The sequence below is a fragment of the Heterocephalus glaber genome, unplaced genomic scaffold, assembly GCF_053883595.1.
Source record: "Heterocephalus glaber isolate CG9 unplaced genomic scaffold, H.glaber_assembly_v1.0 deba00000594, whole genome shotgun sequence".
In the NCBI taxonomy this organism is placed as follows: Eukaryota; Metazoa; Chordata; class Mammalia; order Rodentia; family Bathyergidae; genus Heterocephalus; species Heterocephalus glaber.
In genome coordinates this window covers 9,759,173-9,787,157 of record NW_028258151.1, presented here as the reverse complement: position 1 = coordinate 9,787,157, position 27,985 = coordinate 9,759,173, and the positions used below count along the sequence as shown (strand labels likewise).

Genomic DNA, 27,985 nt, shown 5'->3' with positions numbered 1-27,985 from the left:
TTACATGGTGCTCATGAACCTTTCTGCCCTTTGTTCTTGCAGAGCTGAGTCTTCCATGGTCTCCTATGGTCTTTTTCTCCTGCTGCTGTAGCCAGTATAACGTTTTCCTACTGTTTTTAACAAATACCTGGCACATTAAAATTTGGATCTAGATGTCCTGGGAGAGCCTCATGTACTCAGAAGTGAGGCTTTTGCAAGATGCTTGGACCTTGGATGGGTTAACAGCTGACCTGTTAGAAGATGGGGCCTAGTTGTCCCTGGGGCTGTGACACGGAAGTGTTTATTTCCCTTCCTGTTCCTTGTCTTCTCTCTGCTTCCATCTGCCATGATGTGAGCAGCTTTCTTCCTCTGCAGGCTCTTCCCCCACACCCTTTCCTGCCTTGGAGCCTGCTGAGAGTGGACTAAGGTTCTGAACTGTGAGCCAAAATAAACCTCGCCTCCCTTTAGTTGAGGGTATTGAATATTTTGTTCCAGAGACCAGGAAAGTGACGAAGAAGGTACCTTGCTTTTTTACTTTGACAGGGAGGATAAAGCCTAGGTGTGGTAATTTACTAAACTCCCTGGGTGATTCTGATACTGACCTAAGTTCGACAACTACTTTTTTCTTTTGTAATTTATTTAAAATATTACAATATTTTATAAAACACCACAGTAATAAGTCTTAGAATTTGTAGCTATGGAGGAAATTTGTAGTGCCCAGAGAAATATTATTTCTTCACTCCAATGGCATTCTTTTAAATTAAAAAACAATAAACTTAGTCATTACTTACTTTACTTTGTCCTTTCCCCCAACTCAGTCTGGTAATGATTCTCAACCTTTAAACCTCCCTGACATTCTCGATTCCTGAGGAATATGGCCTGGGTCTTTCTGGAGAATGAAATTCACTCTAAGGAAGTATGGAAATGGGGTGTGATAAAAGAGGGGTGCAGTGCATCGCAGCTCCTTCTTGAATCTGCTGTTTCCAGGCCAGTCCCTCCTTGAGGAAACATGCTTGGGCATTCTTGGGGTATCCCTCAGTTTGTCTGAGTGAGTTGCTCAGCAAGGAGATAATGTCCTCCTCAGTTTTTGTTTTCTTGCTTCCTAGCATAGTGCCTGGCAATAAAAGCTTAATGTTATGGTTTATAACTGGATGTCTCTCCAGAGCCTCATGCTGTGTAAGTGAGAAAGTGACTGGATCATGGGGGTGTGATACTCATCAGTGGATTAGTCCACTGAGGAGTTTTAGCTAAATGTGATGTTGGGAGGTGAAGCCTGGTGAAGGAGGTGGGTCATTGGGGCTGGGCCTGACAGGGTCTTTCTCCCTCCCTTCTCCTTGATCCTTTTCTCTGCTTCCTGCTGCCATGCTATGAGCTGTTTCCCCTCTACCCTGCTGCTTTGCCTTGGAGCAGCCTACCACAGACTGAAACCTCTACAAACTGTGAGGCAGAAAGAACCATCCCCCCTTTAAATTGTGAGTGTTGCTTATTGAGTCTCAGCAATGGGAAAAATAACTAAGACACTTAATGAAGTATTTTTTCTTTCTCTAGCCTTTTGCAGGATTTTTCTTATCTTTTCAGTCAGTGTATATTCTAACCTTTCTTCCCGCCCCCCCCCCTTTCTTTCACTACGTGACACTATGTAAAATTAGCATTATTTTTCATGTGAAATTTCTATGTGGCACTTTATTTGTTAATGGGGCAGAAGACTGTTCCAAATTAGAACAGGTAGGAGATTAGTAACTATTTTTCTTGCAGAAGACTCTTCCAAATTAGAACAGGTAGGAGATTAGTAACTATTTTGCTTGCAAGAGAATTACCAATTCTAAATCACTTAATGTGTTTATAATATTTATTTAGTCTAAGTGTTTTCAGTTAAAGAAACAAATAGGCACAATACTTCATTTTTAAAGCTCATACAGTGAAATAATACTAAAGTTAGAATTTAGTCTCATCTCCTGACCACTGCTGATTTTTCTATTCATTAAATAGTTACTGTGGGCCTACTGCATCCCTGCATCTTATTAGGTATTGGGGATACAAACACAAATACAATTCTTATACATTAGGGTTTAGATGAGGACACAGAGAACAAGTCAGTGTAATATTATTTGAGAAATTCTTTGCTTAAGATATGAGCAAATGTTTCTACTCTACTTTTAGTGACTCTTCTTTCCCAGAGAATTTGCATTAATAATTTGCTTTTTAAAAACAAATGCAATAATGACTTTGCTTTCGGTTAACTTCTACTTGAACTGAATGTTTTACAAAGAATTTTATTTCTTGAGTATAGCTTTCGGCAAGTAGTATATGCCAGTTACTGAGGGCTGGGCTCTTGGTAGTTTAGGGTTTTACAGATGCTCTTTGCACTTAGCCACTTGGCCACCCCTCTGGCCCGAGGGAGGGGACCAGCAGCACTGGTGGTGTTTTCTATGTATGGTAGTTCAAAACTATAAAAACTACCGTGCAAGGTAAGACCGTGCAAAGTAATTGTGTTAAATCATGTAGACTAGAACATTCTGAATGGAAACCAATGGGAATGGGAAGATGATGGGAAGATGAGGAAGTAAAGGAGAAAGAATAGTCACAAGCCTATGTTCTTCATTGTACCAGAACAGAGTTTCTCAGACTGGAACCATTGAGATTCAGGGCTCTGTTGTACAGGGTATCCTATGCACTGCAGGTTATTTAATGGCATCCTTGGCTAGATGTCAGTAGAACCCTCAAAGTGTGATACTCAAAGATGTTGCCAGACAAGCCAAATCCCCTCAGGGCAAAATTATCCTATGGTAGATAGGTAAATTAATTAGATTATCTTGTAGGCAGTTAGACAGGCCCTCAAGGCACCAGCCCTCAAGTAGCCAGCCCTCAAGGAGCCAACACAGCTAGGAGGAACCAACATGGAGAACAGTTGAGGCACATTCACTGTTTAAAATTATAAAAAGAAGAGGCACTACTTCCTCTAGAGATAGATAGCAGTGATTGATATTCTAAATGGGAAATTCCTTGTATGTGACTTGTTTTCCCATTTAATCAATATTACCTGGGTGATTGTACTTGTAATCTTATTGGTTGGTCATAGTTTTTCCCCACCTCATGCCCACCTTGTAATTTTCCTTTGGGTCTTATATTTTTGTCCCACCTTGAACCTGCCGCACCTTATAGCTTTGCTCCATAAAAAAACCCTGGGAAATAGGGTCCCAGGCAACCCACTTTCCGGTCCCCCTTCTGTCTCTCTTAGACAGAAGCTTTCTTTTTCTCAATAAATTTTTCCTACTCTCTTTTTTTTCTTTTGGTACTGGGGATCAAACTCAGCACATTGCATTTGCAAGGCAGGCATGGTTCTATTCAGTCAAATCCCCGGCCCCAATTTTTCCTACTCTTAACCTCCATTGTTCCTAGAATTCATTCTTCAATTTTAGAGAACACAAACTTGTGTTTTGGATACCTAGCAGGTGTGGGAATTACATCTCTTCCCCCTAAGTCAGTCCCATGCTGAGAACCCCTGACCATATGTGCCTCACTCAGATAATCATAAATCATGTGTTTGCATACATGATTGTACTTGTCAGCTTTCCATTACTACAACAAATACTTGAATGCTTTTAAGCCTTTGGTGGTGGAGAGTGTGTGGAAGTATAGAACCACCTGACTAGTGGTTAGAAAGAGAAGGAGAAGAAAAGGAGGGGTCTGAGGTCCTACTTTCAAAACACACCCTCAGGGACCTGGAGAACTCCCACTAGGTCTCACCTCCTAAAGGTTCTACCACCTCCCAGTGATGCCCAATGGAGGAACAAGCCTTCGCCACACAGACCTTTTGGGAATGCTTATGATCCAAACTTAGGAATCAGTAAGGTTTTATTGGGATGGTCTATAAATGAAGGACCAAGAAATAGCAATCTTCACATACAAGGAAAAGAGGCATGTGTGGTGACATGAATGTCATCTGCTCATGGAACAGCTCACAAAGGTATATCTGGGTTCATTTAGTCTTGTGGAAATATATGAGTGGAAAATATGGTAGTAGTTGTTCTCTTTCTCAACTCCAATTTGTTATTACATCTTTGTCTAAGTTAGTACCTCAAACCTGTACTCCCACCCCTAGGCATCAGGCTTGTGGAGTTTAAGACTTGATTAAAAACTGTGTATGAGCCAGTCCTGGTGGCACATGCCTGCAACCCTAGCATCAGGGAAGCTGAGGCAGAGGACCCTAAGTTTGAACCTCTGGGAAGCTTAGTGACGCAGTGAGATCCTAAAGGTACAAAAATAATGAAAGGGCTGGGGTTGTAACTTGGTGCAAAGGCCCTTGGGTCAGTCCTCAGTACTATAAAACAAAGCAAAATATACAAAAAGACCCACAAAAAGTTAAACCTCCAAAAATGTGTGTATGTAAGTACAGTGATGTTTTGATTAGTCATTATAGCAAAGTCCATGCTAAACAACAACAACAAATCTTTACATGTCATTCAAATATACCTGCATCTCTGTCTGGACATAACAGACAACATTTTGACACATTTTCTTTTTCTTTAGACAAGTTCTAATTAACATGAAATTTTCTGGATTGGGCCTGAATCTTGAAAAGACTGCTTCCTGCTCTCCAGTAACCCATGCTGTAAATTCATTCCCAATTTAGCAGAGACATTTCTCCCTTTAAAGTGTGCTGCATGAAGTATGTAAATAGGGAAGGGAGGAGGGGTGAAGGGCGCACAGGTAATGGGGAAAAAATAAGAACCAAGATACATCATGTACAGGTACAAGCACCCAATGATAAATGTAAACGTATTGTATACCTAAAATGTACCAATAAAAGAATTTAAGCAAAAAGATAAAAATAAAAAAAAAATAAAGTGTGCCACATTTCATCTGGTGGCACACCTTCCCTTGTACCCTGCCCCGTGAAAGTAGCTGAGGTCTGACACCCACCTGTCGTAAATACTCATTGCCTGTCTGACTTTGAATCAGCATCAGAAACCAAAGGCATGCACATTAACTTAATTATCAAAAGGAAAACTTCACTTCTGTCTCCACCTTAATTTCACAGTACCAGTTGTATAAGGAGCTGGAAGGAGAGGGCTTTCCTTCAAGCCAATATTGGTGGAGTTTTGAGGCACATCTTGTAAAATCCAGTACAAATGAGAAGTTTAATTTGCCCAAATTGTTCATAGGACTTTCTCACAAGGAGGGCAATAAAGGACGAGAGCAACTCTTTCTCCCAGGTTTGTGTCCACCACAGATGGTGGGGTGAGGCAAGAAACTTTAGGTTTCCCAGGTGGCTCTGGCCCAGAGGGCAGCACTGCAAGGGAAGCTGATGTTGTCCACTGGAACTGTCCCGGGCGGGGGGGAGGGGCAGTGAATGTGAGGGATCAGCCTTTCTGAAGAGACTGAGTGCAGATTGGCGTAGTTCTAGTATTTGCTGGTCAGACATACCTCAATCTTGTCTTGTGGGTAGGGATAATTATTTGTGCTCATTTCTTGAAGTTACTGATCACAGAGAGACCCATGTCCATTTGTCAGTTTTGCCCTCATGCAGCTCTCTTGGGAGAGAACAGGTAGGACTTCTCTGTAACTTTTCCTAAACATTTTCTCCTTTTCCTTTGGCTCAGGATTTCTGGAAACTATAGTTTTAAAACATATTTAATGTTTCTTTACTATTTAAATATTTTCATAACTATAGACTTTGCATGTGATGTCAATCTTTCCACCCCTCAAGCTGGCAAAAATCTTTACTTTCATTTGGTCCAAGGCTTGGAAGAGAGGTCTGGGCTAGTTTCAAAGCTGCCACATGGCTAGGAGATCCTCCAGCAGAAGGAGGAGATGCAGAGGAGATGGCAGTCATACCAGAAGATGAATCCTTCAGGGAGATGCTTGCCCAGTCTGGCCTGGGGCTCTGGCTGCAGAGGTTTGCTAAGGTGTCTTCCATCTTCTCCAGGCATTTTATGTTTTCACTGCAAAGTGCTTCTTTGGGGTCACAGAGGTGCAGGCAACACCCTGGCTGCAGATATCCAGGGAACTCCAGATGCTTCTCTAGGACCATGGCCCCTCCATGGTGTCCAGGGTTTTGCCCCACTCATTCAAAGAAGGCAGCTGGACATCCAGGATGAGAGCTCAGCACTGAGCAGGTTTTGCATCTTAAGACACCGCATAGGCTTCTCCTCAGTCAAATCTCCAAGAAGGAGCCATGCCCTCCAGAGTCTTGTGGCTGAGGTGAACCAGAAGCTGGGAGAAGGGGAGGCTAGGAAGCCTGCAGATCCAGACTGACTCCATGGTTGAGTGCAGAACCCACTGATGTGGAATTCTGATGCATCTGGGAGCTCAAGGTTGTGATAATGAGGAGGGAAGCACAAAGCAATGTTGACTGGTCCTAGATGTGGGAGTTGATGGTCCAGGTGATGCAGCTGGAGAGGATATAGGAAGGCAGTTGCAGGCTGGGTGAGAGATTCTGGTCTGTTCCATCCAAACACTGCTGAAGTAAGAGACAGCTCCCTGGGACCTCAGGTCACTGCTCCACGTATGCTCCTCTGGTGTCTTAAACAGTATGTCTACTTCATCCTTGATAATAAACTCTGTAATAAACCATTCCATTGGAATATTGTCTTTTTATTTTACTATATAGTATTTTAGTTAGTTTTGATTAGACCATAGCCACAAGCTTCAGTTCCTTTTGGTTCTACAATTTTGACTCTACAAGTCATATCACTTTTTCAACTTTCTTGAAACTCATCTCCAATAAAATAGGCTTAGAGTCTACCTTGTTACACAACGAATATCCTGAATCTTATTTTTTTCTTTAGAATAACCCCCCTTTTTCATAGAAGAATATTTAATTCTTTTGTAAATATTTCTATCTCCCAACTGATTTTGTTTGGAGTGTAGATTACCAAACCTTTGTAATAACAGTATGTTTAGATTCTTGGATGGATCCAGTGAATGAAAAATGCTACATATTTAAATTGATTGAAGTTGAGCCTACTAATTGATCCAAATGAGAAAGAATGGACCAATTAATTTTGGGTCTGTACATAAATTAGTATTAAACACATTGGACAGCTTTCTCTTAATCTTGGTGAATTTGAAGTTAATTCTATTCTTAGAAACTGAAACCTAATATCTGTCTCCAAATGTGTTTGTAAGTTTGATAGAATTTGAGTGTTGGAATAAAGAAGAGATTCTTACTGTATTTGCATGAAAGCCCAAATATGTATTTTATATATATATATATTTTTTTCTATCTACATACATGTATGTGTATACCTATAAACAGGAAGCTACCAAAAGGTTTTTACAAGTTTATATTTTAAGGCTTTTACTAGGTTGTGTTATTTCTATATGTGCATATATTCATATTTACACTGCAACTCAATAATTTCACAAATGCCTCAAAATGAAATACTTATTCCTATTTTAAACAACTTACCTCAGTCTTTTAAAAAAGGTTATAAAAGGGCCAGGATTTAGCTCAGTGGTTCTGCCTCCTGCCTCACAAGTGCAAGGACCAGAGTTCAATCCCCAGTACCAAAAAAAAAAAAAAAGTTATAAAAGAAATAAGGACTTTTAAAAATATTTTATACTCAAAGCACATCCACAAGTTTTAAGATTGACATATAATGTAGCAAACATTCACTTAGAAAGTAAATCCAAAGAAAGGAGGATTTATGAGACCAACTAGCCAAGCAGGGAGTGAATTTCAAATTCAGAGAATAAAAAAATGGTTTATTAAAACATGTCAGCGCATCAATTTCCAGTCTATACTTTTGAAATAGCCAGTGGCTCTCCTTTGTGTGATTTTAGACAGTGTTTCCTATTTTTTAGGCAATAAGAATGGGTAAATGGAGAAAAAAAAATACCTCTGGCTAAGTTTTAGTCCCTTGATGCTTGCATTTATTAGCATGCTATGTATCTCTGCTTCTATTTATGATTCTAGTATTTGTTTTGTTGCACCTAAATTATAAAAATAATTTTAGTCCATGACCATTTAAAGTGGATCTAGCTGAGATCAGATTGAGTGAGCATCTTACTGTTTGTTGATGATAGTGTGATGATAGCCCATAAGGACATCTATTAGCATAGATTGCTATGCAGAAGAGATCATGTTTTAGGTTAAAGCGAAAAGAATTTTGAAAATTTCAGGAACATCTAAGGGCAGGGTGGGGAACATATGAACAGTAGAGGGAGCAATAATGCTGTGGCCTATTGAATTTCTGAGCTTTGATGAGTGAGGTGGAGGAAAAGTTGCAGGAGCTGCTTTCATGAGAAATGTGATACCTGTAGGTCAGCAGGGCTGTGCACCCAGGACAATAGTCAGCAGGGCACTGAGTATGTGAGACGGACTCATTTCCAACCCAGGCAGCCGTTGGCATAGCTCCTGCTCCCCAAGACTGGCTACTTCAGGAAGATAGAGGTGGCACCTTGACATGGAGGTCATGGGAGGTTGTAGCAGTGACTACAAGTTTTCCTGTAAGGAAACAGCCTCCAGAAGGAAGGGCTGGGGGCAGGTAACAGAAGATTTATTCTTTCCCTTTCAGGACTTGCAGAAATATGTGGGCAGGGGCCTTCCTGATGTTGCAGTCCTCCCCTGTGAGCCGCAGGGAGAGTGAGCGGGTGACTTCAGGACAGCCACTGTTACACAGGCTGGTGGGATGCAGACATCCACAGTGCCTTCATCTGTGGAGCTTCAAATCACTGTGATTAACCTTTTTAAAGGAAGGATGCATCTAACTGCAAACAGTTTTAAAAAATACAAACAGCACTTGATTGATATTCACTAATATAATTTTGTTTCCACAAGCTGGGTTAATTATAAAAGTCTAAATTGTTCTTGTGCATATTAATGCATTTAATAATTAGATAAGAAGGAGGGAGACAATGTAGTTCAGAAACAATTCATCAATGTTCTTCCAACATAACCTATAAATTATATCTGTATTCAGAGAAATTACATTCTCAGTTTCAGAAATTTATTACATGTTAAATTATCAGATAACTTATTTTGGAGGTAAAATTAGGTTTATAATTCTGTTTTATTTAATTAGTGCTAGAACATACATTAAATTAAACACTTTTTATTTTAGTATATGATCCTGAAAATTGAAGATCTAGTAGTGAGACAGTAGATAATGCTCAGTTTACCCAATGCTATGTCATTTTATCTAAAACTTGCAAAACGCTTCAGATTAAGGGTCACTAAGATACTATGGGATGTTGCAAGTCACTATTAATGTATTTTATTTTGAGCTCATTCTTCTACAGTATTCTGCAGCATTTTATGGATTGTGATAGCTGATAAAATGTTTTCACTGTAATACAAAAACATGAAGGTATTTGTTTCATTTGTACTACTTTACTATTAAAGTAGCAGTATGCTCATCTACTTACTAAGAGATATTGAACAAGTCATTTGCTTTTTCAGACTCAGATTTCTCATCTTTAAAGTAGGGATAAAAGAAGGCCAAACATTGATGTGAGATTTATTAAACAGAGGGATAACTGTTCCTAGCACTGTGCTGTTCAGGACACTCTTCTTGTATTGCAGTTCTTATGAACAGCAAAGGCTCAACTTTACAGTATGATTTTTCCTCCCAAAAATTCAGGCTTACAATCTATATCTTCATTCTATACTGAGATGGACTATCAATAAAGTGGGATAAAATATTTTTATTTCTAACTCTAGTAAGTCTTCAAATCTGTTGTTTTCCTTTGAAATGTCTTTTGTATTCTTTGTCTTTCACTCCTCCCCAACATCATAATTCTAGTTTGGGTCCTTATCTTGTGCCAGGATCACTGAGCAGCATCCAGCAGGTGTCTGTGACCAGAAACTTCCCCCTTCTACTCAGTGTGCATGCTGCTGAGACTATTTCTTTAAGAATCATATCATTCCCCTCACCAGAAAAGAAATTTTCAGTAGGTTGATAAAACTTTTGATCATGTGTTCTAATTTCTTTGATGCCTGTTTATAATAAGAATGTTGTTTTCTCTTATCCTTCAATTTCCCTCTTCCTATATATTCCCTCCTCTGAGTGAGGAGTGTGTGTGTGTGTGTGTGTGTGTGTGTGTGTGTTTGTGTGTTTTGGCCTCTGCCTTTGTGTGCACTGCCATGCTGAGATAGTTGCATGCCATCTGGTGGGCTTCTTCACACTTGTCCTTCAAGGGTCATTCAGCATTTTCTTTGCCCTTAATGTTTCCAAGTCAAGTTATATAAAAATTTACCAAATCATTATGTCTAGTATTCCTTATATACAACAACAAACTGACCCTGACCATTTTGTATTGTGTTTAAATATACATTAATCTAAAACTTTTGTTGACCACTTTTGAGTGTTCAATTCAGTGCCATGAAGGACATTCATACTGTTGTACAACCATCACTACTATACATCTTTCTGAGCTTTTTCATCATTATAACTGCATCCATTAAACAATAAACTTCCCAACTTCCCCACCTCCAACTCCTAGTAACCCCTGTTCCAGGCTTTTTCTCTATTTGGCTATTCAAGGTTCCTCACAAAAATGGAATCATATTGTATTTATTTTTGTGTGCCTGGCTTATTTACATGGATAATGTCCTTAAAGTTTGTTCATGTGGTCATACTGTCAGAATTTTATTAAAGGGTAAATAATAATCCAGTGTATGTATAGGTTCCTTTTTTGTGTGGTTATGGATATCAAACCCAGGACCCTGTGCAAGCGAGAAAAGTTCTCTACCACTGAGCTACAACCTCAGCCCTCAGGCCATATTTGGTTTATTCATCTGTTGGTGGACTTTTAGGTCCATTCCACTTTTTGGCTGTTGTGAATACTGCTGCCATATTACATCTGTGTACAAATATCTAAGTCCCTGCTGTCATTTTTATGTGTGTATCCAGAGGTAGAATTATGGGTTGTATAGTAATTGTTTTTAATATTTTGAGGAACTGTGATTCTACCTTCACAGTGGCTGTACCATATATAATTTTTCCACCATTAAGATACAGTTCTAATTTCTTGATATCCTTCCCAATACTTACTAGTTTTTGCTTTTTGGTTGATAGCTCTTACAGTTTAAATCTAAAATGTCCTCCAAAAGACTCATGTATTCAGAGGTGGAGCTTTTGGAAGGTAATTGGATCATAGGGGGACTCATCTGTGGATTAATGCATGGAGGAGTCCCTAGCTAAGTGTGCTGTTAGGAGGTGGGGCCTAGTTGGAAGAGGTAGGTCACTAGGGTTGTGATCTGGAAGAATATATATTATTGTTGTCCCCACTCCCCCTTTCTCTCACTGCTTCCTGGCTGCCCTGGGTTGAGTAGCTTTTCTCTGCCATGCTCTTCCACCATGCTGTTTCTGTCTTGGAGCCAGTTAACCATGAACTGAACCCACTGAAACTCTGAGCCAAAATAAACCTTTCCTGTAAGTTGTGAGTGTCAGGTATTTTGTCCCTGCAAATAAGGAAAGTGCCTAATACAATAGCCATCCTAATAGTGTGGAGTGATATCTCATTGTGGTTTGATTGGCATTTCCTTAATAATAGTAATAGTGAGCATTTTTTTTGTAAGTAGTAACTATTTATTGTATTGACATATTTAGAATATATTACAAAGTACATCATTCTAATTCACCATATTACACAAGGGCTGCATACAGGCAAGACAAAGTATATGAAAAACATTTACTTCTGTCTTTGGTATTAGAAATCTACAAAAATCCGCAGCATTTAAAGTTTTCAATACAAAGTATTAAACGTAGACAAAGACATAACTGGCAATGTCATGAAAATGGGGATCTAATATCTTCTGCTTTGAAACCTCCAGGCCAATGAAACACAACGTGAAGACCACATACCATCTGTAAAGGAAGAGTCTATTGACGGAAATAAACAATACATGCCACAAAACTATATGAAGGAGAGGTTCAGTTTGTGTGAAGCTGCACTCTCTGTAACAACACTTGGCTGACAGTAACAGACAAACATTCTCAAGACACAGGCGCAGATAAGACTTTATAGGAAGGAATCCACTCCAACCGTTCACCTCGGTGGTATAACTCTACTGTACAGAACATTTTATAAAATACATCTTCATGGTCATTTACACGTATAAAAAATCTTAACTGATTTTAGCAAATAATAAATTTTCTGAAAGACAATCACAGTTTACATAATTCTGAAGTAAAAGTACTGAATCTATTCACTAGTAATAGTGAGCATGTTTTGAAGTGCTTCTTGCCCACTTTTTTATCTCCTTTAGAGAAATGTCTATTCAAATCCATTGTCTACTTTGAATTGGGCTGTTAATTTTTTTTTTGGTACCGGGGATCCAACTCTTGTCCTTGGCACTTGCGCAGCAGGCGGCGAAACCACTGAGCTAAATCCCCGGCCCGGGATGTTAATTTTTTGTTTTTGTTTTGGGGGACATTTGACCTTTTAAGCAGCATATATTCATACACAGTTTATCAGGTGTTTGACGAGCTGAGTCATCGCAGGGACTATGCACAAATGCACTATGTTCATAGTGCGCCGGAAACCAATGAGGAGGAAAGGGCTTTTCAGTGGTCTCAGATACCTTGCTTCTTGACTTATTGAACATGCTTTTTGTATGTTTTCTGTCAATTCCTTTGTTTATAGCCATTCTCTTTTGGTATCAGTATCCCTGCCTTGGGAACCAGATGATCTAATTTGTAAGAGTTATAAATAAAGTTGGGCTAAATAAGCCCTAGTGAATGCTGAAGTGACTCATCTACACCTATTGGTAAAGAGTGGAAACTTTATTGTATGGAGAACACAGTATCAACTATTCCACTGACTTTTGTTTCTTACTGATGGAGCTAAGTGAGATTTCTTTTAAAACTTATTCTAATTAGTATATGCTTGTGATATATATTAATTACATCCACTAACACACACATACACATACAGAGAGAGAGAGAGAGAGAGAGAGAGAGAGAGAGAGACAGAGACAGAGAGACAGAGAAAGACAGAGAAAAAGAAAGAGAGGAGAGAGGGACTTGATCATTTTTGATCTCCTTTCCTTCCTTCTCCTCCCACAGGTAAGATTTCTTGATGCTCCTGTTTTACAGTGTGAACTTCTCAGGGTAGCAGCCACATTTGCTTGTTTACCTACTACCCATGTCTTGCTATATTTACCATGTTGAATAGTTAGAGGATATCTAATGAATATGTTAAGTTGCCTTGTGGTGGGTTTATTCAGTTTCATTTCAAGGCATTTTTACATTCTTTGTGGGAATTTTAACCGTTTTTGTCATTGATTAATTGATAATAAAATCATGATCATTGTTAAAAAGAGGGCTTTAGATTTACTTTAATATTTAAGAAATTTTAGTTAAATCAACAAGCTTTGGTATGCTACAGATAACCTAAAAGCTTAGTGTTTTAGAACCAAGACCATTAGCTAGCTCATTTACTCACAATTCTGTGGGCTAGCAGTTTTTTCTTTTTCTTTTCTTTTTCTGAGACAAAGCCTCACTGTGTTTTCCAGGCTGGTTTTAAATTCATGAACTCAAAAGGTTCAGCCTCCTGAGTAGCTGGGACTTCAGGCATGTACCACTGTGCTCCATGTGAGGCCTACAGTGTGACCTCAGTTCAGCTGTGTATCCCGAGTCCCAGGGAGTCCACTTCAGTGTTGTTTGGCTGACAACGTGGCAGGCAGGTTGCCTGGTGTCTGACTGGCTCTAGATCCCTTTATTTACAGGTATGGTAGGTGGTTTGGGTAAAGAAAAACTGGTCACATAGCTTGTCCACACTTCCTCACAGCGTTCCAGATACAGTGGGTAAAGACAAGCTTCATGTTTCAGCTCATATTTGCTGAAGTTCTCTGGCCAAAAAGTCACACAGCTAAGTCCAGGCTCGGGAGAAAGAAATATAGGTTCTGTCTTTACATGAAGGAGCAGCAGTAAACTGCTGTTGTTATTTTGTTTTGTTTTCAATCTACCACAACAGCAACATCAACACATGGCCTTGATGTTTGTCAATGTAGTAAAATTCCCATATGAAAGTAGTATTTCAAATATAACATTTACTCAATCTGTGAAGATTGAAGCAATAAATACAAAAGGCTGAGATGGCATGAGATTTCAAAATTTCTCTTTAAATTTAAAGCATTTTTAACAGATTTAAAATTTTAATTGTTTGCCTTTTTATCAGGAATGCTAATCAGGAATGTTAAGAGAATTTCTAAAATGCTGAAATCTCTATGCCTTTATCATACAAGACAACTGGATGCCCAAAATTTCAACATCAAATCACTCCAAAGTAGCTTTGGCCTTTTAAATTTTAATGTCTATAAAGTATCAGAAAAGGGGAAAATGAGTAAACAAAAAAGCAAATGTAGAATAAAATTATAGTCATAAATCTATTGAAGGTACCTAAGTTATTTGGAAGCTAATTATGACTGTGTGCAAAGCAAATGAAGTGAGAACTGAATTAATGAATACCAGCTACCACCCACAAGCTAATGAGGCATGCTTTATACCAATAGCACTTCAAATTGAAAAATTAAACCTCTGGTGGGGAGAAAAAAGGAACAACCCAAGTTAAAAATAATACCCAAGACCAAAGCACTTCACAAAGGTCTTCTCTGCAATTAAAAATCCTTGCTTGCTTTTCTGTAGTACGGAACATATAGGATCTCTGTGATCTCTACATCTTTGTGATTCCTACATCTTTGTAATTCCTTCATCTTTCTTTTTCTCTTCCTTCTCCCAAAAGACAAAACCATGCACAATGGTTTGTTTGTTTTAGCGCTACAGACTCAATGTAATGTAAAAATGCTACTATTAAAATGTGTTTCTATTTCTTAGGTGTTGGCACTAACATCAGTGTAATGCTAGCATGTCCTTTGGTTTTCTTGACATGGCCACATAGGTGGTTTTCCATGAGTTTCTTTCTATATGCTCTCTCACAATTAAATATATATAGCAAAACCTTGAGAAAATATTTCTAATAAATTTTAGAATGATAAACAAATGATGTCTTGCAATATGAGAAATATGCAATGCTGAACATCACACGATCACAACTGAGCCAATAGTTTTCTTTCTCTCGTACTGCAGGATTGTGGGTGATCATCTTCCAACAGCAAGAGGTTATGGAGGAGATCGCATCTGCAGAAGAGGAGGAGAAAAAGGTGGAGGAATCTCTCACTTCAAATGAGATTACAGAGATATGTAAAATGTGGGAAAGGGTGCAAAATTTTGTAGAAAAGCAGCATCTGAATACAGCTGTAGCAGTGTGGGTGATGAATCTGTTTACTGACAGTGCAATGTCACATTTCCATGAAATTATCAAAAGGAGGCAAAAGTGTTATTGGAAAAGCTCCTTGTTAAAGTTGAATGAAAACAAATGATTCTACTGAGCCAACAGACAGCAGTGATTCTGTTAGTGATAGTGAAAGTCATCTTGCACAATAACCTTCCTCTCTCTTATCTCCTTCATACTAGCCATGAAGATTTTCAAAGGTAAGTGCAGGTTAATTTGTTTATTTTTCTTTATATTTTGTATTTTCTTTATTATTCTGTATTATATTATACAGTATTGTAATCATTTTCTATGAATATTTTTGGGTTGTGGAAGGAATCATCTGAGTTTCCATTATTTCTTATGGGGAAATTGGCTTTGATATGCAAGTGCTTTGGATTACAAGCATGTTTCTGGAATTAATTAAAAACTAAGGTTTGATTGTATATGCTATATAATCACATTTGCTAATATCCTTTGGCCAAAGAAGTCACATGGCTAAGCCCATTATCATGAGAAACTAATGTATGTTTTATCTCTATGTGGAAGGAACAACTGAAACTTTTGTGATTTATTTCTTTGTTTTCAATCTACCACACGAAATACATAATGTCTGAGAAAATATGAAGACAAATTTGCAAAATTCCAATATTATAAAGGATATATTTTCCTTTGATTTTTTTGTATCCATATTTTCTTTCTTGTTCACCTTCTTACTCTTATAAATCAAGATCCCTAGCTGAGAGTTACTGCATAAGTATGTCTTCTTTTCATGGTACAACTCAAATCACATTTTTTATTTTAAGCAAGTTACTGCATTACACAAAATTATTTTTCTTGATTTTAAATATTTTTTATTAAGTATATATAAAGGCATGCACACTGTATTTGTCACTTTCCTGTGCCAGGATAAAATAACCCACACCTTCAGATTAACAGAGGAGAAGTTTTATATTAGTCAGGTTTCCTGTCACTGGGACAAAACTCCTGATTTGCACAAGCTAAAGGAGGGAAGATTTAATTTAGCTTGGTTTGGGGTGATTCAGTCCATGGTTAGTTGGCTCCAAAGAAGAACTGGCAGGGTGGACATATATGGCAGAGGAAAACTCCTCACCTCACAGTAGCCAGGAAGCAGAGAGACAGTGATGAGTCAGGGAGGGAGATACACCTCTTGTTTTAGTTACTTTTCTTGTTGCTGGGACAAAATTCCTGATACTCAGAGTTAAAGGTGGAAAGATTTATTTAGCTCATATTTTGCTGAGGTTTTAGTCCATAATTGGCTGGCTTCAAGGCAGGGTGGCATGGAAGACAGGCATAGCAGAGGAGAAACAATTCATGGTGGGAAGAAGGTAGCAGAGCAAGCAAGGGATGACCATAGCTCTTTTTATTCCTTACATCTTATCCAGGCTACTTAGTGCAGGTAGCACTCACACCTTTAATCCTAGTGCCCTTGATCCTAGCATTGCATCATGAATCAATCCTAGTGTCACACACTCTAAATCCAGTCACCTCTGAAAAGCCCCACCTATGACAGCATGAGGCTTTGAAGGACATCCAAACACAGACATAACACCTCTAAAGGTAAGCCCATAGTTACATACCTCTTCCATCCAGGCCACATCTCCTAACAACACCTTTAGCCCTAAATGTATCAAGGGCTCAATCCCCTGTTTAGTACAGTGGCAGCATGTTCCAATCCTATCCTAAAATACCTGCCTCTAAACACACAAGACTTCAGGGGAAACATTCTAGATAGAAACCATAATATTTTGTTTCTGGACCCCAAAAGGCTCACATCCATCTCATTATATAAAGTGTATCTAGAGCTACCAAAGTCTACAAGTTTCAGCAGTGCTGAAATGTCAAAGTCCAAAATCTCCTCTGAGACACAAGGCAAACTCTTAGCTATGAGGCCCTATAAAAATCAAAAGGAAATATCAAAAGTCAAATATGTCTAACATACAATGACACAAGGTAAGCATTCCCATTCCAAAGGGAGAAATAGGGTGATAGAAGGAAATTGGACCAGAGCAAGTCAGAAACCATTAAGACAAACATAAACTCCTGTAGTTCCATGTCCAGCACCTGGAACAAACTGTGGTGAAGCATGTGCTCCAAAAAGCTTGTGCAATCCTGCCTCTATGGCTTTTCCAGTTGCAGGCCACATGACTTCTCTGCTGGGCTATTCTCAACAACTGGAGCTTCCCTTGGCAGATGCCCCATGTTCTTGGCATCTCCAACTTCCTGGGGTCTCCACTGAACCTTTGACTCCACTCTCATAGCTTCATAAATTACAGACATTTCTCCTCTAATGGCTGAGCTCCATTCCTGTGACTAGATCATTAAATGAAGTGGTTGCTAAATGAGAAATTTTATATAGTATATACAGTACAATATTCAGAACAGAGGAATGGCTAAAAGGAATTCCAACTTGATGACTTTACTTTTATTGGTATAACTCTTACATTCAGTACTGTACTGTATTACAGAACATAACACTACAGTACTGTACTATAAAAATTACTATACTATATAATAAGGTGTACTGTAAAAAAGACATTGAGGCTCTATAAGCAAAATATATAGAACTGTACAATAAAGAAAGATGAGTTATAAGTCTGAGCAGAGGATTGTAAGTCTGAACAGTGTACCTCAGTCATAACTCAGAACAGTCATTAAACAGGGAGGTTGTTAAATGAGGGATACCTGAACTGTCTCAGGGGCACATTGCCTGGCCTTCAAGGCCTTCCTTTAAAATTTGGATGGAAACCTCCATGACCCCATAACTTCATTTTGCATGCCTCAAAAAACAATAACACACAGATGATACCAAGGTCTGCCACTAGCTTTCACAGTAGCCCAGTTACCTTGAAACATTACTGCAGCAGTGCATTAAGTAGGTATCCCTGAATTAGCAGGAAACCCTGGACTGTCTTCTCAAAATGAACTCTTTTGAGGGCCTTTACCCTTTTACACTCTTTAGCCTTTGATGGATAGGGATTTTCAGATTCCAGAGATGGCTTCCAGGGATCTTTCTTCTTGGCCCTGTGCCAAATAGTTGATCCTTTTTTAATGGTACTGAGCTCTTCAGTAACCACAAGTCCTTTGATCCCAATTTACATATGGTTACTTCTGAGCCCAAATTTAATATTTCAAGTTTTTCTGCTCTGCCTTTTGTCTGTAATTCTCACTGTACATCCAGCTAAATGCAGCTAGCACCATCCATGCTACAGCCTGAATGTTGGGCTGTCTTGAAAGTTTACTCATTAGATCTATTGGTCCATTGCTGTTGTCAGTGTCCTACAGTCTCATGATGTGGGCAAACTGAAGACAAATTTTTCTGCCACAGTGTAATATAGACAGATTTTAGTCCAACTACCAGTGAAGTTTCCAACTGAAACTTCCTGAGCCTGGTATTTCTGTCTGCATTCCTTTCAACATTCTGGTCTTCTGATTCTGACCAGAATCATACATAAGGCTCCACTTATAATATTCTAAGGCTTCTCTAATATATATTTTCAAATCTTTCCAAATTTCTTTCATAAATAAGTTCCAAAGGCTTCTAAACCACATGATCAGGTATAATCAAACCAATAAGCCCATTTCTCCAGTACCAATATTCTGTATTAGTATTCCTGTCACTGGGACAAAATACCTGACTCATAAATTAAAGGAGGAGAGATTTAATCTGGCTCACAGCTTTGGGTATTCAGTCCATAGTCAGCTGGCTCCAGTGCAGTGATAGCATTACAGAAGGGCTTGGCAGAAGAGAGCTGCTTAAAGCTTCTTATCTCATGGCATCCAAGAAAAGAGAGAGAGAGAGAGAGAGAGAGATCCTCCAAAGACAGGTGCCCAGTTGTTACACACCTCTTCTAATCAGGCTCCACTTCCTAACAGCACATTTATCCATGAACTCATCATTGACTAAACCCACTAATGAATAAAACACCCCCTGACCTGGTCATATCCCCCAGTGCCCTGCCTCTAAGCATGTGAAACTGGGTAATCATTCTTATATAAACATAACATGTTTATTTTGGTTCATGGTTTTAGAAGCTTTAGTACATGGTCGGCTGTCTCCAAGAGAGGTATATCATGGCAGAAGGGCATGCAGCAAGGAATGTGCTTAATGCATGGCAGCTGGGAAGCAGAGAGAAAAGGGCAGAGCCAGGGACAAGAACCATTCCAGGTCATGCTTCCAGTGATCCACCTGCCCATCCACCCATACCCCATCTCCTAACATGTATAGTACTCCATGATGTAGTCATTTCAAGAGCCCTAGCTCTGAAGACATGAGATTTTTAGGAGACATTTTAGATCTAAATCATAGTACAAGCTTTTGAAAATAATTTTAAATGTTTAATAAAGGATTCATGAATAAATGCAGCATAGATAATAACACTCATCTCCACACAACACATGCACTTCTTAAGTATTGCAGGTTTTGCATTTAGAGATGGGGTAAAGCCATTTGATCAAATCTTGGAAAATTTTAGATGTTAGAAAAATTTTGTAGTGGAAATTTAAATGCCTCATTTGCTTAGGTTTTGCCCTCTTGGTATCAACTACATTCCTTTTATTGAATATCTGAAAGAACAAAGTTATTATTTGACTATTAAGAAATAACTCATGTGAAAGGTTAGTTATATATTTAAATTTTTCATTCTTTTTCAAAGAAAGAAGTAATTAAAAGTAATTTTTCCTTTGTCTGTAGAGAAAATATTTTAATCATTTAAATTGTTCATTTTCTCCCATAAACTTAAAAAACTAATAATTTAAAATTTTTTGTTATAAAAGTAGGACATTTGAGAAAATTGTAGATACCAAATACATGTCATTTATAATGTTATAATTTAGATATTATCAGTTAATGTTTTGGCATATTTATCTTTTACCTTTCTTATATGTATGTATATTATTTAAAATTAATTTTATACCATACATCGTATTTTCTGTGTGCATAGTTTATATATTCTGATTTTGCTTTTATCATTATCATGATGTTTTTCCTGTGATACAAAATATATGTCAGAGTATACATTAAATATACTCCAAACTCCTTATATTAGTGATCCTAATATTCTGTCCTATGGGCTTACTCTAAGTTATTTAAATTGCTGTTCTACCTTCTGTATTTCTCTTTCTTTCTTTCTCTTTTTGGGAGTGGTGGTATCGGGGATTGAGCTCAGTGCTTGCCAAGCAGACGTGGCACCACTGAGGTAATGCCCGGCCCTACCTTCTGTATTTCTGATGAGCAGAGGCAAAGGTTATGCGTTAAATATGTAGTGTTAGAAATTAAAATAAGACATCTAATATTTTCTTTTCCTTCCTTTCTTTCTTAGTCCCACATCGCTCCCAACTTTCCTAATTGGATGAGTAGATTTGGTATCTTGTAACATCTAGACCATTGCTAATGGCAACAAGTACACCAAATTTCTTTTTGGGTTTAAAGGAAGTTTATACGGAAAGTATAGAAAGATGATGTACTTTCATTGGATTATTTTCCTTATATTTAAAAATATTAGTGTAATGGATTATACATAAACCCATTTTAATCAATAATCTATTCCTTATAATTCCACTGTGTTGTATAACTACAATGCTCAGGGATAGATGCAGGCTTTGTGTGAAGAAATAAATGGGTGAATCTAGACTTATTTTCTAAATTAAATGTTAGTACTACAGGCAATTTTTGAAACTCTAATGAGGAATATGTAATATCAATACAAGGAAATACAAATTTTACTGAATATGTAATTTTTGTGCTCATACCTGTGATGAGCATATTTTGGGTGGCCAGTCCAGGCCTGCCTGAATTACTGACCATTTGGCTCTGTTATCATTGACTGAAGAGTAAATAGATGGCCAAAGTCCTTTCCTCATAGGGTCATTTTTTTTTTCTTAATTTTAGGTTCATAAACAGTTCTGACTTCTTTGATGAACATGGCTAGAAAATCCACTTTTGAGTAAAACTACTCAAGAAGACAACCTTGCTCATGGTTTAGGTATACTTTGAAAGAAATTGCTTATGAAAATTTAATGGAACTTGTGATATAAAGTGAAATACTGGATGAACTTATGAGAGGTTGCCTTTAATGACAGCTAGAGATACAAATATCTAATTCCACAGATCGTTTACCTAAAGCTATTAAATTAAATTTCCTAAGTACCTTGCATGTTCAACTTTACATTTAAAGCAAGTGGCATTCTCCTTCAGGGAAATGAAACCACTTATGATCATAAAATAATAGATCTAGATTGGCCTTTCAATAAAGGGGTGAGGATGCCAAAAATCCAAAGGGTATTACTGTAACTAAAAATCTTTACTAAGTACTAGAGTGCAAATTGATTTTAAAGCTTGTCATTCTAGCTGGCACATGATAAAATACAATAATGACGATCAATATTAAAATGCTTCCTAGGAAGCAGGATGTCCTGAAGCAATATGGAACTCTAGTGCTGCATGGCTCTATGCCATTGATGAAATTGACTGCTGCATAAAAATAATGGGCTGTCTCCATTGGAGGGCTGTGCCAAGGAGACCAAAGCACACAGGTCCAAGGTCAGCAGTTCACTGTTAGGATTATTTGCTCCTTCCTCAGGAGCATTGCTGACTCCAGTGAAGACTGTGGTGGTTAATCTTGATTGACAGCTTGGCTGGATTATGAGGCACCAGAAGGTGATTGGACAGTGAGGGCAGTAACCTCATCAGCAGGTTAACCCACAGATGAGCTCATAGCTGAATGGGCTGTAAAGAGACGGGGCCTGGCTGGAGAATGTAGGTCATGGGGCCATGTCCACAGCTTTCTCAGGCTCTTTCCTTTTCCTGGCTTCCTGGCTGACATGCAGTGAGCAGCTCTCCTCCACCACACCCTTCTGCCTTGATGTTTCTGCTTGGAGCCAGCTGACCATGGACCAAAACCGCTGAAATCGTGAGTCACAATAAGCCTTTCCTCCTCTAAATTGTTTTCCTCAGGTATTTGTGACTAATATAGACTCTGTTCACAAAAGATTTTTACCCAAGTCAGTAAACCAGTGCTTGTTCTCTGTGGGGTACTTTGGCAAGCAGGGCTAGCTCTAAGAAAAATTGAGTAGTAATAGATGAGCAAGGTCCTACTTTTTGTATTTTAACTCCTCCATATTCCACATTTCTTCCTATCTCTTTAGAGCTTTGCTGTCTGTCTTTGTTATGCTTTTCTCATTGCTGAGACAAAATTCCTGACACCCAGAAGGTTTATTTACCTCACAGTTTGTAGAGGATTCATGTCAGGAGCAATTCTACATAATTTTGGGGAAAAATCATTTCACAATTAAAATTATAATTAGGCCTAGTTCTCCTGCCTACAGGCCAGCCATGGCATGTCAAGACATAACTCTATTTTTGCCTCCAGTCACAGCTAGGACCTCAATGGTCCTTGATGCTGTGATGCTCCAGGGCAGGATTACACCAGTTGAAGACATCCTGAGGAGGAACAAAATCTTCATCTGCACAGTCCCTCTTTGTTCTGGGATTTTCGCCCACTGCCCTCTGAATCACCTGTTACATTTGTTTCTCCTGATGTACTGAATAAAGATGTGGCAAGCTCAGGGTCTTTTGTCTTTGCTACCCAGAGCAGCACTGATCAGGCCCAAACCTCAGCTTCTTCTCTAATTCTCATTTTTCTATCATTTTTTTCTAATTAATTGATTCGCCTTGTGCTGTCATGGCTCGCAGTCGACTAGGACTTACTGCAGGGGTTCTAGTAATGTTCCCTTTCTCTGTTCCCTACAGATTCAGCCCATAGTCAGCTGGTTCTAAGGCAGGATGGCACAGCAGAGGGACATCAGAGAGGAGAAACAGTTCATGGTGTGGCAGGCAGAAGGCAGTAATCAGCAGGCCTGCCTTTCCCTTTTATCCCATCTAGGATATAAGCCTTTTGGGTGGTGCCATCCACATGGTGCCATGAGGAGGCCTGTCTTCAGTAAATCCATTCAGCCACACCCAGAACTATGCTAATTTTAATCAGTGGACTAATTTAATACCACACACACTTAATCCCAGTATCACATACCTTAGATCCAGCCAGCTCTGAAAAGTCCCATCTATGAGCACAGGAGGCTTTGGGCGGACCTCTAGATACAAGCCACAACATTATCCTCTGATGACCCAAGTATAGATTTTTTTTCTCCCAATACTTAGGATGGGCCTTCTACACACTAGGCAAGTGCTGTACCTCTGAGCTACATCCACAGCCACCACCCCCTTTTTATGAGACAGGTCCTGCTGCTCAGGCTGACCTCAAACTCTTAGGATGAGGGGATCCTTTTGTTTCAGCCTTCCAAGCACCTGGCCCCCCAAGTCACCACCAGCCCCATGTTTGACTCTATTTTCACACCTGGCTCATGATACCATTGTAAATTTCTGAGGCTCAGCAAGGACAGAAACAAAGATGTAGAAAACACTATTGAATTAAATGTTTATTCTTTCTGATAAAATTAATGCTTCATGATTGTCTTAGTTTGCTGTGCTTGCCATAACAACATACCACCAGCTGGGTGGCTTAAACAACTGACATTTGTTTCCTCACAGCTGTGGAGGCTGAAAAGTCAATGATCACAGCCCCTTTAGGCTTGGTTTCCTCTGAGGCCTCTCTTCTTTGCTTGCCAGGGATGTTGCCTTGTGCTGTCTCCAAATGACAGTTTTCTCTGCGTGGAGAGAAATATCTCTGGTGTTTCTTCCTTTTTTCTTTTTACAAGGGCAGTTAGATGGGGGACCTACCATTACAATTATGTGTAACCTGACTTAGCCCGCACAGGCTCTGTCTCTGATACAATGACACTGGGGGTCAGGGTTTCAGGCTGTGCATGGTGGTGGTGGTAGTTGTGGGACAGTTCAGTCCGTAACAGTGTCCAAGTAGAAAGCATGCTACATGAGCATGTAATAGCCCAGAATTTCCCTGAATGTCTTTCCCTATCTCTGTAGGCCAAATCCCAGGACTTTAGTGAAGATTTACCCTACTGCAGATGGAAAAATAAGAAGTCCACCGTAGAAGAAACTTTATAAAAATGAATTTAGACCTAATTTGTTTCTCTTATACTTGCTCTTTTATGAGTAATGCTTCTTCGTTTCTGTGCTCAACCATTTTTCCTGCTGTGTATAGGATGAGCCTTCATTCTGGCCAGCCAGGATGGTAGGTTCAGTGATGCTTGTCATCCTGGCCAGTTTTAGTAGTGTCTCCTATTTCTTCCCATGTTTAGATGATGTGGACATCCTCCCTGCATAGGAATTTACCAGGTTTAACCTATTTTAAAGAAATAATATCTCTTAAAAGAATTGTTTTCACCTTCCTTTCCAGTGAATGCACCAGTATTTCTCTTATCACCCTTATGGTTTTGTCTCTCCTCTGCTCCGTGTTGTTAGTCCTGCCCTCTCTTCTGTTTGTGTTTGTGCATTTTTTCTCCTTTATGTTCTCATCCTGTGCGTATCCCTCTATATAATCAGTCTCTGTAAAGTCTAGTCTGCAGCCAAGGAACTGGAATCTTTCATGCCTGTTAATACCAGCTACAATTTATTAATCAATGCTAGAAATTCCAGAAGGTGAGATTAACAGGCATATGACTCTTAACCAGATTTTTAAAAGTATGAGGCTAATTACATTGCTTTACTTACCACTGAGAAAAGTCTGTAATTATCTGTTGTGGTAGAAGCTAAGCTGATTAGTGCATGAGCTAGCAGGATTGACAGCATTGTCTCCTTTCTGAGCTGCCTTTGTCCCAGGCTTATCTCTAGCCAAGGCCTGCATCTACAGTCATCCCTCTCTTTCACCAAATAGCCAGATATTTATTTCTGGTGCAGAAGCCTTGGATGAGAAACAGATTGGCTTCTTTCCTGTTACTAGCAAATGACTTACCATGTGCACTGGATAGAGGGAGTGGGGCTCAGCAGGACAACCGAATCTTAAGGTCGGCACATTACGAAGTATTCTTTGGGGGAGGTGATCGGATTAAATAATTAGTGGACATGAAGTTCTCTAAACTGCTCATGATTATGCGTTTTGGTTCTTCTCTGCTGTGATCTGTAGTCCAAGAGTCTGTTCCAGGGACAGGGGCAGGACAACACTGTCTTACTTATCTCTACGCTCCATGAGTGCCTGTAATTATATCATGGATGGGTCCTGGGTATTTTACAGCATTTACAAATGTAATCTACCATTGTAACTTCTCAAACTTCAGTACCTGTGAAAAGGAGGGTAAGATAGTCAAGGAAACCTTTTTTTTTTTTTTTAAGAGAAAGGGAAGATTAAAAATACTAGATTAGCAAGCACTGCACCATTAATCATGTATCACCAAAGCCACATAGGTGCTGTGAGCTTGTGTTGTACAGGAGAAATAAAAATAAGAAAACCAAAACAACCTAAGAAGTAAAGCTCAATACTGCTGAGAAGTGTTATGGGCTACTTGCTCTGAAAGTTCAATTTGTTCTTCTGTTGCAGCATGGAGATTTGAGAGGTAGAGAAGTAATTGCTCCTGTCATCAGAAGATCAAGCTGTAGCCCATTAAGGAATTATTGCCAGCTCTAGAGATGATTTGAAGCTATCTGACATGCACAGTATGTAAAACGGAATAACCCATAGTCGATAGTGTCATACAGTTTTCAATAGATTCTTAATAATGTATCTTTGTTAATGAGCTTGCTGTTTCATAGCCACACCTTTCCTCTGTAAACCACAAGGGAAAGTAATAAAATTTAGATGTATGGCACTCATTCTAAAGTTGGTGTGGAATTAATTAAATGCCCCTGACACTCTCTTTTGAGTGAAGAGCTCTTGGAGTGCTGCTGGGAGAGGGGGTAGAAATGAGAAGTCAGGGTGGGCTAAGTGTGACACCTCAGCTGTCATGGCCTTGTTTATGGGGGTCCAGCAAAGTGCACCAGCAGAAGCCAAATGTTACAGCAAGGTATTTAAAATGTCTGTTTAAGGTAGAGGACTACTCATGTGAAGGGAGGAAGACTCTGGAAGCAAACTTCATTTCCATTCCCTCAGCCCTGGTTTGGAGTCTGTTCTCTATGTGTGTTCTGGAAAGAGGGAGAAGGTAGGCAAAGAGGGCGTTGCCCAGGAGAAGGGACAGTGCTGGTCGGGGGGAAGCCCTGAGGCAGCCTCTGAGGAGGCAGGGAGGGACTGTGGGGAGGCTCCGTTACCAGTTATGGGTTACTGTAGGCTCCTAACTGAGCTGTAGAACGAGAGCAGCCTGGCCTCCCCAGGCTCTGGACTGGGCAGGAGGCCAAGGCTGAGAAGGTGGGAGCTGGGAACCGGAGTCCACACTGCCTGGATCACCATGAGCCCAGCATCTGGGGAGCAGCTAGGTTTCTAGGCAGATGACTTAATTTCATGGGCCTCAGTTTACTTGTTTGTATGATGAGGATACTAATGATTGATATGGAGTTTGAAGTGTTTGCAATAATACACAGACCATTGTAAGCACTGTACAAATGTTTGTTATAGAAAGCTTTTTTCTTTTGGAGGGGGTACTGGGGATTAAGCCCAGGGCCTACACATGAGCTACATCACCCTCCCCTCTTTTTTACTTTTTTATTTTGAGACAAGGTCTCACTAACTTGCTAAGTAGCCCAGGCTGGGCTCAAGCTCTTGGTCTGGGTACCTCAGCCCACAGAGTGTGAGGATTACAGGGTTGTACCCCCACATCTGGCTATGTAGCATTAAAATTCCTGCTGAGAAAATGAAACTACTTTAAATAAAATTTAAAAATGGCTAATATTAAAAACCTTGGAAGATATGTAAGATCTAGTTTCTAATGAACAACTAGGAACAAATTAATTGTGGTAGCTATTAGGTAATTAATTATTTCTAAGTTCACCCTTAGGGAAGTTAGGGTGATATAGGAGAGAGAGCACAGGCCTATAGAGACCAAACGCCTGACGTGAAATTTGGACTCTGGTGTTAGTATATTCCAGATTGAACTCCTCTTCCATACCAGACCCTTTTTTTCTCCGTGGAATTTTTCCCATCATTGGCACCGACATTGTCAGAGTCAGCGGTGACTCCCCCTTTTCTTCTCTAGTTCAGACCTTGCCTGGTGGCCAGGATCACTTGGGGACCTGTGCAGCTACCTTCCTCTGCCGCTACCTTCCTCTGCCGCTACCTTCCTCTGCCGCTGTCTCTGTGTGTGACCATCGGGCCCTTCCAGTCTGCATCTTGAATAATGAAATGACCTGATAATCTTACTTAGCACTCCTATGAGTGCTCTCACTTTTTAGCAAAATACAGCTAATCTGTCTGCTCAGGGAGCTCTAGACTTTTCACAGTAAGAATTTTGCTTAACTTTATAGCTTTATTATGCACCTTGTTGATCCCACCAAGCCAGGCCAAACGAATGTCCCACTCAAGCCAATGATTGTGTTTCTGACTTCTTCAGCCTCCGCTACCTAGTTCCAGATTTGTCTTTTCTGAATTCTTTTCTCTGGCCCCTGATTTTCCATAGCTCGAATCTCCTGTAAGATACTGTATACACTCTAGCAAATGCGACAGGATAAAATTGGTATTACATTTATGTGGGCTGACACCTATCATCACTCCTTGCACCCAGGATCATATCAGCCTAGCCTGGGTTTTTTTTTTTTTTTAATCATTTTGATATTCTATACTGTCCTTAAATGTACTTCCTTAAATTTACAGGCACTCAAATATGTGTGACTAAACAAATGATGAACAAATGCCACTAATTAACTCTATGACCCAGAAAATCTCACTTTTTGCTTCAACATTTTTTATTTGTAAAATAATACGTT

At 39.3% G+C, this 27,985-nt stretch overlaps 2 long non-coding RNA genes across 3 annotated transcripts in view; both read left to right on the top strand.

Moving 5' to 3' along the window:
• Positions 1 to 19,753, top strand: part of LOC147829487 (uncharacterized) — a 70,951-nt gene extending 51,198 nt beyond the window's left edge. For both annotated transcript variants that reach the window (XR_015448906.1, XR_015448905.1), the window contains exon 3: positions 15,018 to 19,753. This is a non-coding gene — a long non-coding RNA (uncharacterized LOC147829487). The remainder of the gene's footprint in view (positions 1 to 15,017) is intronic.
• Positions 19,754 to 20,164: 411 nt separating this feature from the next.
• LOC147829486 (uncharacterized) lies at positions 20,165 to 26,943 on the top strand. Its single transcript, XR_015448904.1, has 3 exons — positions 20,165 to 21,206; positions 22,051 to 22,133; positions 25,674 to 26,943. It is a non-coding gene; the product is annotated as an uncharacterized LOC147829486 (long non-coding RNA).
• Positions 26,944 to 27,985: the final 1,042 nt, after the last annotated feature.